The 13,058-nt window shown below is 41.5% G+C and overlaps 1 protein-coding gene across 1 annotated transcript in view; it reads left to right on the forward strand.

Annotated features, from left to right (window-relative positions):
• The first annotated feature begins 5,722 nt into the window (after positions 1-5,722).
• The window catches only part of IL1RL1 (interleukin 1 receptor like 1), an 81,227-nt gene continuing 73,891 nt past the window's right edge, over positions 5,723-13,058 (forward strand). The window contains exons 1-6 of the mRNA XM_047745469.1: positions 5,723-5,816; positions 5,908-6,017; positions 7,339-7,428; positions 7,527-7,614; positions 10,853-10,977; positions 12,498-12,600. The gene's annotated coding sequence lies outside the window, so the exon portion shown is untranslated. The remainder of the gene's footprint in view (positions 5,817-5,907; positions 6,018-7,338; positions 7,429-7,526; positions 7,615-10,852; positions 10,978-12,497; positions 12,601-13,058) is intronic.

A 13,058-nucleotide genomic window follows, 5' to 3' on the forward strand; every position in this document is an offset into this window, starting at 1 on the left:
AAATTTACAAGTCTTAGTGACAAAGAAAAGATCCTGAAAGCAGCCCGGGAAAAGAAGTCTGTAACGTACAATGGTAAAAATATTAGATTGGCAGCAGACTTATACACAGAGACCTGGCAGGCCAGAAAGAGCTGGCATGATATATTCAGAGTACTAAATGAGAAAAACATGCAGCCAAGAATACTATATCCAGCTAGGCTATCATTGAAAATAGAAGGAGAGATTAAAAGCTTCCAGGACAAACAAAAACTGAAAGAATTTGCAAATACCAAACCAGCTCTACAGGAAATATTGAAAGGGGTCCTCTAAGCAAAGAGAGACCCTAAAAGTAGTCGATCAGAAAGAAACAGAGACAATATACAATAACAGTCACCTTACAGGCAATACAATGGCACTAAATTCATATCTCTCAATACTTACCCTGAATGTTAATGGGCTAAATGCCCCAATCAAAAGACACAGGGTATCAGAATGGATAAAAAAACAAAAACCATCTATATGTTGCCTACAAGAAACTCATCTTAAACCCGAAGACACCTCCAGGTTGAAAGTGAGGGGGTGGAAAAGAATTTACCATGCTAATGGACATCAGAAGAAAGCAGGAGTGGCAATCCTTATACCAGATCAATTAGATTTTAAGCCAAAGACTATAATAAGAGATGAGGAAGGACACTATATCATACTCAAAGGAGCTGTCCAACAAGAAGATCTAACAATTTTAAATATCTATGCCCCTAACGTGGGAGCAGCCAACTATATAAACCAATTAATAACAAAATCAAAGAAACACATCGACAAGAATACAATAATAGTTGGGGATTTTAACACTCCCCTCACTGAAATGGACAGATCATCCAAGCAAAAGATCAACAAGGAAATCAAGGCCTTAAATGACACACTGGACCAGATGGACATCACAGATATATTCAGAACATTTCATCCCAAAGCAACAGAATACACATTCTTCTCTAGTGCACATGGAACATTCTCCAGAATAGATCACATTCTTGGTCCTAAATCAAGTCTCAACCGGTATCAAAAGATTAGGATCATTCCCTGCATATTTTCAGACCACAATGCTCTAAAGCTAGAACTCAATCACAAGAGGAAATTTGGAAAGAACCCAAATACATGGAGACTAAACAGCATCCTTCTAAAGAATGAATGGGTCAACCAGGAAATTAAAGAAGAATTGAAAAAATTTATGGAAACAAATGATAATGAAAACACAACGGTTCAGAATTTGTGGGACACAACAAAGGCATTCCTGAGAGGAAAATATATAGCGGTACAAGCCTTTCTCAAGAAACAAGAAAGGTCTCAGGTACACAACCTAACCCTACACCTAAAGGAGCTGGAGAAAGAACAAGAAAGAAACCCTAAACCCAGCAGGAGAAGAGAAATCATAAAGATCAGAGCAGAAATCAATGAAATAGAAACCAAAAAAAACAATAGAACAAATCAACGAAACTAGGAGCTGGTTCTTTGAAAGAATTAATAAGATTGATAAACCCCTGGCCAGACTTATCAAAAAGAAAAGAGAAAGGACCCAAATAAATAAAATCATGAATGAAAGAGGAGGGATCACAACGAACACCAAAGAAATACAGACAATTATAAGAACATACTATGAGCAACTCTACGCCAACAAATTTGACAATCTGGAAGAAATGGATGCATTCCTAGAGACATATAAACTACCACAACTGAACCGGGAAGAAATAGAAAGCCTGAACAGACCCATAACCAGTAAGGAGATTGAAACAGTCATCAAAAATCTCCAAACAAACAAAAGCCCAGGGCCAGATGGCTTCCCGGGGGAATTCTACCAAACATTTAAAGAAGAACTAATTCCTATTCTCCTGAAACTGTTCCAAAAAATAGAAATAGAAGGAAAACTTCCAAACTCATTTTATGAGGCCAGCATCACCTTGATCCCAAAACCAGACAAGGATCCCAACAAAAAAGAGAACTACAGACCAATATCCTTGATGAACACAGATGCAAAAATTCTCGCCAAAATACTAGCCAATAGGATTCAACAGTACATTAAAAGGATTATTCACCATGACCAAGTGGGATTTATTCCAGGGCTGCAAGGCTGGTTCAACATCCGCAAATCAATCAATGTGATACAACACATTAATAAAAGAAAGAACAAGAACCATATGATACTCTCCATAGATGCTGAAAAAGCATTTGACAAAGTACAGCATCCCTTCCTGATCAAAACTCTTCAAAGTGTAGGGATAGACGGCACATACCTCAATATTATCAAAGCCATCTATGAAAAACCCACCGCAAATATCATTCTCAATGGAGAAAAACTGAAAGCTCTTCCGCTAAGGTCAGGAACACGGCAGGGATGTCCGTTATCACCACTGCTATTCAACATAGTACTAGAAGTCCTAGCCTCAGCAATCAGACAACAAAAGGAAATTAAAGGCATCCAAATCGGCAAAGAAGAAGTCAAACTATCACTCTTTGCAGATGATATGATACTCTATGTGGAAAACCCAAAAGACTCCACCTCAAAACTGCTAGAACTTGTACAGGAATTCAGTAAAGTGTCAGGATATAAAATCAATGCACAGAAATCAGTTGCATTTCTCTACACCAACAACAAGACAGAAGAAAGAGAAATTAAGGAGTCCATCCCATTTACAATTGCACCCAAAACTATAAGATACCTCGGAATAAACCTCACCAAAGAGGCTAAGAATCTATACTCAGAAAACTATAAAGTACTCATGAAAGAAATTGAGGAAGACACAAAGAAATGGAAAAATGTTCCATGCTCCTGGATTGGAAGAATAAATATTGTGACAATGTCTATGCTACCTAAAGCAATCTACACATTTAATGCAATTCCTATCAAAGTGCCATCCATTTTTTTCAAAGAAATGGAACAAATAATCCTAAAATTTATATGGAACCAGAAAAGACCTCGAATAGCCAAAGGAATATTGAAAAAGAAAGCCAAAGTTGGTGACATCACAATTCCGGACTTCAAGCTCTATTACAAAGCTGTCATCATCAAGACAGCATGGTACTGGCACAAAAACAGACACATAGATCAATGGAACAGAATAGAGAGCCCAGAAATGGACCCTCAACTCTATGGTCAACTCATCTTCGTCAAAGCAGGAAAGAATGTCCAATGGAACAAAGACAGCCTCTTCAATAAATGGTGTTGGGAAAATTGGACAGCCACATGCAGAAAAATGAAATTGGATCATTTCCTTACACCACACACGAAAATAGACTCAAAATGGATGAAGGATCTCAAGGTGAGAAAGGAATCCATCAAAATCCTCGAGGAGAACACAGGCAGCAACCTCTTCGACGTCAGCCGCTGCAACATCTTCCTAGGAACATCACCAAAGGCAAGGGAAGCAAGGGCAAAAATGAACTTTTGGGATTTTATCAAGATCAAAAGCTTTTGCACAGCAAAGGAAACAGTGAACAAAACCAAAAGACAACTGACAGAATGGGAGAAGATATTTGTAAATGACATATCAGATAAAGGGCTAGTGTCCAAAATCTATAAAGAACTTAGCAAACTCAACCCCCAAAGAACAAATAATCCAATCAAGAAATGGGCAGAGGACATGAACAGACATTTCTGCAAAGAAGACATCCAGATGGCCAACAGACACATGAAAAAGTGCTCCATATCACTCGGCATCAGGGAAATACAAATCAAAACCACCATGAGATATCACCTCACACCAGTCAGAATGGCTAAAATGAACAAGTCAGGAAATGACAGATGCTGGCGAGGATGCGGAGAAAGGGGAACCCTTCTACACTGTTGGTGGGAATGCAAGCTGGTGCAACCACTCTGGAAAACAGCATGGAGGTTCCTCAAAATGTTGAAAATAGAACTACCCTATGACCCTGCAATTGCACTGCTGGGTATTTACCCTAAAGATACAAACATAGTGATCGGAAGGGGCACATGCACCCTAATGTTTATAGCAGCATTGTCTACAATAGCCAAACTATGGAAAGAACCTAGATGTCCATCTACAGACGAATGGATAAAGAAGATGTGGTATATATACACAATGGAATACTATGCAGCCATCAAAAGAAATGAAATCTTGCCATTTGCAACGACGTGGATGGAACTAGAGGGTATCATGCTTAGCGAAATAAGTCAATCGGAGAAAGACAACTATCATATGATCTCCCTGATATGAGGGAGAGGAGATGCAACATGGGGGGTTGAGGGGGTAGGAGAAGAGTAAATGAAACAAGATGGGATTGGGAGGGAGACAAACCATAAGTGACTCTTAATCTCACAAAACAAACTGAGGGTTGATGGGGGGAGGGGGTTGGGAGAGGGGGTGGGGTTATGGATATTGGGGAGGGTATGTGCTATGGTGAGTGTTGTGAAGTGTGCAAACCTGGCGATTCGCAGACCTGTACCCCTGGGGATAAAAATATATGTTTATAAAGCTGTAAAAAAAAAAAAAAAAGAAAAAGAAAGAAAGAAAGGATGAATACCCAAGTTTTGTAGCAACATGGTCGGGACTGGAAGAGATTATGCTGAGTGAAATAAGTCAAGCAGAGAGAGTCAATTATCATATGGTTTCACTTATTTGTGGAGCATAACAAATAGCATGGAGGACAAGGGGAGATGGAGAGGAGAAGGGAGTTGAGGGAAATTGGAAGGGGAGGTGAACCATGAGAGACTATGGACTCTGAAAAACGATCTGAGAATTTTGAAGGGGTGGGGGGTCGGAGGTTGGGGGCACCAGATGGTGGGTATTGTAGAGGGCACAGATTGCATGGAGCACTGGGTGTGGTGCAAAAATAATGAATACTGTTATGCTGAAAAAATAAAAAATAATTTTAGAAAAAAAAAGGTAGCTGACTTACTATGGGATAAGATCAACCATCCTTTTTATAAGGATCTAATAAAAACCAGCGACCCCTAGTGGTTGCGCCTACAGCCTGGCTCCCACAAACATCATCAGACTTGGTGTAAATACTGATCCAGAATTAACAAAAAGCTTTGAAGCAGAAGGTCTTTCTCTATGCTTGAGGGATTGTGGGAAGACCTCTTGAACCCAAAGATAGCCCTGTCAACAGTAAGTTCCCATTGCCAGCTGAGGGATGGGCATTAAAGAGGGCACGTGATGTGATGAGCACTGGGGGTTATATGCACCTGATGAATCATTAAATACTACATCTGAAACTAATGATGTACTATATATTGGCTAATTGAATTTAAATAGAAAAAAAAAAAAAGAACCCAAAACCCAGCAAGCTCCTCCTGTGTTTTATAAAGAGGAACACAATGTGGGCAGCAAATCTAATGCCAGGGTTCACCCTTCGCCCTGTCCTGGGAATGAGAGCAGAACAAAACATCTTATGCACACGTGCCCTGGAACTTTTTCAATTTATGCTTCCAGATTTAAAACAGAATTTAGGGGAGAAAAATAGATGGGTTTCTGCCTAAAATTCCCCCACATTGGAGGTCCCTTGCCTTATAGACCTAGGCGCCTTTGTCTTTAAGGCACTTAGAGACCCACGCATTATGTTGTTTTTGAAACCTGCAGATTCACCTAAAGTTGAGAGGTGAGTTCTTGTTAGAGGATTGGATTTCCAGGAATTCACTTAACCAGGGCGCTGGAATGCAGCTCAGCTGAGCGTTGAAGCCAAGAGGCTGCCACCACGAGTCAGAGGGTTGGGTTTCTCCGGGTTGGACTTTGCCTCTCAGAGGTCACCTTGGCTGCTGGCCTGGTAGTTTCCCGAAAGACGCAGTGTGTGCTGCACATTTGGGAATGTTTCCCCAGACCTCGGAGGTAAGTTCTATGTGGTGAATAACAGGAACCCCCAAACCCAAGCTCCCTCGGTGAGAAGGTGGGATACAGAGGAGGATTTGTTTTCCTCCAGGACGTGGTGAGCACCGTACCGCGATTACCGTTTAGAGGAAAGCTTCCGTCCGCATGTGAGGAAGTTCAGAGGCCGAGGAGGCTGAGAGTCCCAGACTAGCCGGCATCTTGGTAAGGCTAACCGAAGACTTCCTCCTTTTCTTTGCATTTCCTTGCCCTTGCTCCTTCCTCCAGGCAAATTAGATATCTTCTGTGGTCTAGAATGGTCTAGAATTGGTCTAGAATGTACTGTGTCCTGGGCACTGAGAACACGCAGTTCATCCTCCTTATTCACAGATTCCGATTTGTGATTTTGCCTATTCACTAACCTTTCTTTGCAACCCCGAAATCAGTACTCCTGGTGCTGTTGCACGATTCATGGAGGTGCACTGAGTGGCACAAATTCGAGTCACCCACTGTGCATGTACCCACTTGAGGTGGAACCCAGCAGTGCTCTGCCTTCTTGTTTCAACTCTTGTCGTGCAAATGAGGGTCCTTTTCTCGGTCTGGTCAGTGCCGAGATCTTTGCATTTTTGTGCTTTTTGTTGGTGATTTCACAGCATCACGACTGATGCTGAAGTGGCTTTTTTTTTTTTTTTTTGCTTGTCCAAAGCACAAGAAGTATTTGCAAATCAAGGTTCACAGTGACTTTATAGAATGTAATGACTGAGAGTAATGAAAATCAATTGTACTTGATTGGGAGATGAGTTGTAATGGCTGAGATTTGTTTTTTAAGTTTTCTGAGTGTCAGTGATGTAAAATGATGTAGTTGGTGATGTAAAAAATGTTATGACCTTGGAGCATTCTGGGAAAAGAGGATGCATGAAGGTTACCATTAGATGAAATAAACTGGAGGAGTATCTGGTAGGAAGGGACCAAACTGATGCTAAATAAAGGAATCTAGGACTCTCCTGACTGAGTATCAGAATAAAAAAGTAAGTAGAAAATGATTTGGATTTTGGGGTCTTTAATTCAGGGTAAATTGACCTGGAGGTTCATTTCTTCTTGAGGTCTTGATAAGAGAAACCAATTTAATTCGAGGACTTTTTTGTTGCTGGAATTGAAATGTTATTGTATTATCATCCTGATTTATTGCTCATTCCCTCTGGTCTATACAGATATCAAATTTGGCATGAATTAAGGCTAGGAGATTAAGCCATGAGTTTTCATCATCAGTTGAGAAACTTATTTATTTTTTTTAATTTAATTTTCTTTATTCAAGAGAGAGATAGAGTGAGAGAGCATGAGGGGAGGTCAGAGGGAGAAGCAGACTCCCCATGGAGCTGGGATCCTGATGTGAGCCTCAATCCAAGGACTCCAGAATCATGACCTGAGCCGAAGGCAGTCACCCAACCAACTGAGCCACCCAGGTGCTCCGAGAAACATATTTAATGTCCCGTGCTGACCCCTTGCAGAGCTGTTTCCGTGCTCAAACTGACCTTCTATCTCCTAGGAACAGAGGATAGTGGAGCAGCCTCGAAACAGAAAGCAAGACTTCCCTAACTGACCACAAATCTCTTCTCCCAAAGAAGATATCGAAAGAGTAAGTCACATGCTTGATGGCTATGCCTGAAGAGTTAAGAGAACTAATAACAGGGGAATGGTAGAAATTGCCTTGTCCATCTTTGTGTTTCTCTTAAGGGGCTGGTGCTGCTGATGAGCCTGGGGTCTAACTTCCAAGCAGCACCTTATTGAGAGGGTGGACCTGAGACTCTGAAATTCTGTCAGGGTGGGTCACTCTTCATTTCCTTCTTTCCCTTCCTTGTCCTTAATTCTCTCCTTTTCTTTATATAGCAGACACAGGCTTCCCTTGCCCACAGAGTCACGAAAGTAAATCAGGGTCTTAGGGTTCCAAGGCTTATGTTAAGGAAGGAGGTAAGAGGCTCTGCTTTTTTTTTTTTTCCTTCTAATCCAGATTTACTCTTAACATTGGCCTTGTAGCTTATCCACAGCCAATGTCTTGTATGTTTTCACCAATGACTAGAACCCAGAGAGGATTAGCATCCTGAAAACCCCATCAAGAAGGAGCACAATGTTGAACCTGAACAGGGACTAGCTCCCAAGGTGGTCGGAGGGGGTTGCCTGCATGGCTCAGCTGGTTGAAGCATCCAACTCTTGGTTTCATCTCGGGTCATGATCTCAGGAGTCGGAGATGGAGTCCTGCACAGGGCTCCACGCTCGGTGGGGAGTCTGCTTGAGATTTTTTTCCCTCTCCTTTTTGCCCCTCCCTCTGCTCGCACACATGTTCTCTCTGGAATAAATAAATAAATAAATCTTAAAAAAAAAAAAGTGAAACAAAACCAAAAAAAACCCCAACAAGTGCCCCGAGGAGTCCAATGTCACTGGTCAGAGGTGTAGAGGGCAAACTCAAGTTCAATCTGCACCTGATTTAATTCTCAAAGACTCTGAGCTGCAGAAGAGGTGGAGCAGTTTCAGAACATCTGCTCGCTGCAGAGTGGGTGACTGGGTTAGTGATTCATCAATATTTGAGGACTAGAATCTGACATGGGTGAAGGGGAAGCCAGCAATGAAGAAGACTCAGACTCCTTGACCGCTGGTGCCCTTGAGGGGTCCTCTGAAGGGGAGACCTGAGGAGGTCAGACCTCCCCTCCATTCGGCAGGTGCAGTAAAGGGGTGTGGTCCTGTCAGATTTCAGCCTGACAGGTGCATATGCAAGGAGCTGCCCCCACGGGCATGCTCACTGTGTACAGGGACAGAGGAGATTTTCAGATCCTCCTTGTTAGGAAAGAGAAATAGCCCCAAAAATCCAAACCAAACCGAAACAAAACGAAACAAAAAACAGTAGCAATTGAATTAAAAATGGTCAGAGGACCTGAACAGATTTTTTTTTCCTAAAGAAGACATATGAATGGCCAACAGGTACATGAAAACATGCTCCGTATCACTAATCGTCAAGGAAATGCACGTCAAAACCACAATGAGATATCACCTTACACTTGGAAGAATAGCTATTATTAAAGAGACAAGAAAGAACAAGTGTTGCTGAGGATGTGGAGGAAAAGTGCCCTCACACGTTGTTGGTGGGAATGTAAACTGGTGCAACCACCATGGAAAATAGTATGGAAGCTTTTCAAAAAGTTAAAAATGGAACTACCATATGATCCCTCAATCCCACATCTGGGTATTTATTTATTTATAAAAGATTTTACTTATTTATTAATTTGACAGAGAGAGAGAGAGAGATCACAAGTAGGCAGAGAGGCAGGCAGAGGGGGAGGGGGAAGCAGGCTCCCTGCCGAGCAGAGAGCCCAACATAGTGCTCCATCCCAGGACCCTGAGATCATGACCTGAGCCAAAGAGCCACCTAGGCACCCCTGGTATATATTTAAAGGAAATGAAATCACTACCTTGAAAAGGTACCTGCACCTTCATATTTATTGCAGCATTACTCACAATAGCCAAGACATGGAAACAACCCAAGGGTCCATCTAAGGATGAGCAGATAAAGAACATGGGGTATATGTACGTATATATACATACAATGGGATCTATTTCAGCCATAAGAAAGAAGGGAACGCTCCTATCTGTGACAACATGGATGGGCCTATACTTAGTGAAACAAGTCAAATAGACCAAGATAAATACCCCAGGGTATCACTTATATGAGAATCTAAAAAGTGAATTCATAGAAACAGTGAATAGAATGGTAGTTTCCAGAGTCCGGGGGAAGTGGGGAGATGTTGGTCAAAGGGTACAAACTTTCAGATATAAGATAAATGGATGAAGAAGTTCGGGGGAATCTAATGTATCACATGGTGACAAAGTTAAAAATACTGGATTGTAGGGGCGCCTGGTGGCTCAGTTGGTTGAGTGTCCGACTCTTGGTTTTGGCTCAGGTCATGATCTCAGGGTCGTGGGATCAAGCTTTGTGGGCTTTGTGGTCAGTGTGGAGTCTGCTAGAGATTTTTTCTCCTTCTCCCTCTGCCCCTCCCCCAGCTCATTCTCTCTCTCCCTCACTCAGATAAATAAATATATAAAACCTTTTAAAAAATACTGTAGTATATAACTGAAGGTGGCTAAGAAAGTAAATTTCATTTATTTTCACTATACACACACAAACTTGTTACAACCTGAGAAGGTGTTGGGTCAAAATTGATCTATACATTGAAATGTTCTGGGTCCAGCATTCCTTTTAAGAGCTCTGCGTAACAAATGGGTTTCTGAGTGATAACTGTACCTGCATAAAGGAGACAAACTAATAATATAAAAGAAGCAAAAGAACAGAAATTGAACCATATCTCCTAACAAACATTATTAGTGAGTCCTATTTCATAGAATTCATATTTCATAGAATTTTTGTTATGTAATATCCTAATACTTTTACAGAGATTAAAATATAGGCCTACTTCTATTTCATCCAGGGTCCTTACAGAGGATTGTGTTGGACCTGCAATTGGGGTTGTTAATTCTACCCAGTAACAAAGAGCAAGACAAACAACAAAATAGCAAATGGCACCAATCAGTCTCAGAATTCCTGCAAGACTCCAGATGGAGACTCAGAATTCTGTTTAACATAGCGCTCCAGGGACCCAAGCCAAAGGATCAGAGTTGACAGCAAGTTGGAGTCTTTTAGTCATTTTTAATTTTCTATAGTCTTTTCCTTCCTATTTTAATGAGCCAATCACATTACAGGAGAGTAACACATCAAGAAGATGACTTTGAGCAACTGTTGTCAGGGAGCCTGATGTGCAGCTCTTAGAGCCACATATGTGTAACCCCATCTCCAGGTTATCACTGTGCAGGTGGAGATCCGTGGGAATCAAGGCAAACACAGGACAGTGCCCCGTGTGTGCACACAAGAGGCAAAAAGGCAGAGATGAGAGCAGGAAGCCAGCAGTAGCAAAAAGCAGAAGGTGATATAGGGAAGTAGAAACAGAGAAGAGCTGGTGTCAAGAAAAGTGCCTCGGACTAATTTAACTTTGGGTATGGGACCTTGTTTGTTTCAGCAACAAACTCATCTGCATTTCACCTTGGAAATAGCCAGAAAGAAAAGCTTGGGCACAGGAAGGAATGCATGGGATGGAGATGTGTATCTAGGCTGCCATCTTGCAGGCAGGTGTACAATCTCGAGGTAAGTGAGGCTGTGAGAGAGAGAGAGAGAGAGAGAGTATGTGGGGAAAGTGGATATGGGGCCCGGACTGAGTCAGGAGGATGCTGGCAGGTTGAGTGGTGGGTGGAGGAAGACAGCTAAATGAAACACAGAAGAGGGTTTTCTGAGAACTGTATGTTTGCTGAGAAATATAAGAAATAAACAAAATATTACCCTTCTTTGGTAAAGAGATTATAGAGCCAGAATGATTAAAAGTGCCAAGAGTGGCAAAATCATTCACTGGATTTGACCACATTGAGGTCATCGGTGATTGGAGAATGAAAGTCTCGGGTCTCTTTCCACCTCTATTTCAGACAGGCTTCTTCCCATTTTCTGTGATGCATCATAACTATGGAACAAATCTCATGATCAGTAATAATCACCTCCCTGCAATAGGTCCTCAGACCTCTTCTCATCTAGCCTCTCATCAGCATCATCCTTTCCTTGTTGGTGGGAATGTAAACTGACCCCTATCCTTTCCTTAACTCCTCTCTTTTCTGTGCAGTTTGATGTGCAAACTACTCTTTGTTTTCTATTAACTCCAGAACTGCTCTTCTGTCTCCTGTCCCTGGCCATTAATGTTTAAGTTGCTCAAAGATTTATGCTTGTCCCTCTTTACTTTTCACTTTTTATTCCTTCTCTTAGTCCATGTGCATGTGATTTCAGTGACCACTGAAATAGTACCAACCCCCATAGCCAGTCCCAGTATCTCTGTTGAGTCCAGAATCTGTAGCTGATTACTTGACTTTCATTGGAATATCTCAAAGCCCCTCCCAACACAGCATTTCCAAAGCCAAATTTAAGTTATCCTCCCCATGAGCCATGCGGTACACTCCCCAGTCCTCTTCCTCTGTTCCATGGTTCCAGATGGACAGTGGTGTCCCATCTGCTGTACAATCTGGAAGCCTCTGTTTTTTCCTCACAGTTGTTCTATCACCAAGTCCTGCTAACGTAACCTTTAAAGTAATGGAAATTCCTAATGTGACCTCAAGGACTGAACCAGGCGTCTCCACCCTCATCTTGAAGCACAAACAACCTTTGTCCTCTGATTTCTGTTCTCTGTCTCGAACCCCCTCCTTCCTGCCATGGTTTCTGCTCAGTTTCCTTTGCCTGCCCTACTCTTTCCCTGCTCTTCCCCAGAAAAGGGCAATTCATGCCACAGGTCACAGAGCAGCCATGCTTCCTCAGGGAGACCTCCCTTGGCTGCACAACTCTAGGTCACATTTCCTCATTGCATGATTTCACTGACCCCCATTCTCTCGGCATGGCAGTTCCCACTGTCAGAGAGTTTGCACTTTGTCTGGAAGGTCATAGGAAGTCACTGAATGATTTTGAGCGAGTCATTAGCAAGGAGATGTAAGATAGTGAGAAGTGTGGATACATTTTACATCTTTTGTTGTGGCTGTTTGTTTTTGCTTTTGGTAAATACTGCATTGGTGTCTGTTCCTGCCTTAGACTGTCAGCTCAACATGTCAACAGACCATGTCTGTTTCTGCTCCCAGGAGTATTCTTGCTGCTTTTCATGGATCTTTGGTCTTTAATTCATATAACACTGAGTATATACTTGCAAGATGATTGAACAAACCTTGGGGGATTAGTTACAAGGTCAGTGTTTTTAACCATTATGGTTTATGACACAGCTTTCGGTTATGGAAGGGTAAAGAGATGCAGTGGTTATAAGTCTATTCTTCAGGAAGTTACAGTCCGCTTGGGGAGAGATGCATTTCTAAGATATGTACATCCATATCTGTGATGGTTGAGTTTCTATTCTAAGACAGACATTATGCCTGGTGCTTTATGTAAACTATGTTATTTATTCTCCACCACTTCTATTTTACAGATCAGAGGACCAAACCTCAGGCAGGATTTGAACCAAAGATTCTAAAAACTAGGCTGAACACATGAGATTTTTCTTTATATTATTTTATATATATATAAATATATATATATATTATATATTTTATTTTATAAAATATTTTATGAACAGCATTGAGACATAAAGTAGATTGAATCTGATATTCAGGCTAAGGAATTTTGAGTTTATTCTGTAAATTGTGGTGATC

Source organism: Lutra lutra, chromosome 9, assembly GCF_902655055.1.
Source record: "Lutra lutra chromosome 9, mLutLut1.2, whole genome shotgun sequence".
NCBI classification, from domain to species: domain Eukaryota; kingdom Metazoa; phylum Chordata; class Mammalia; order Carnivora; family Mustelidae; genus Lutra; species Lutra lutra.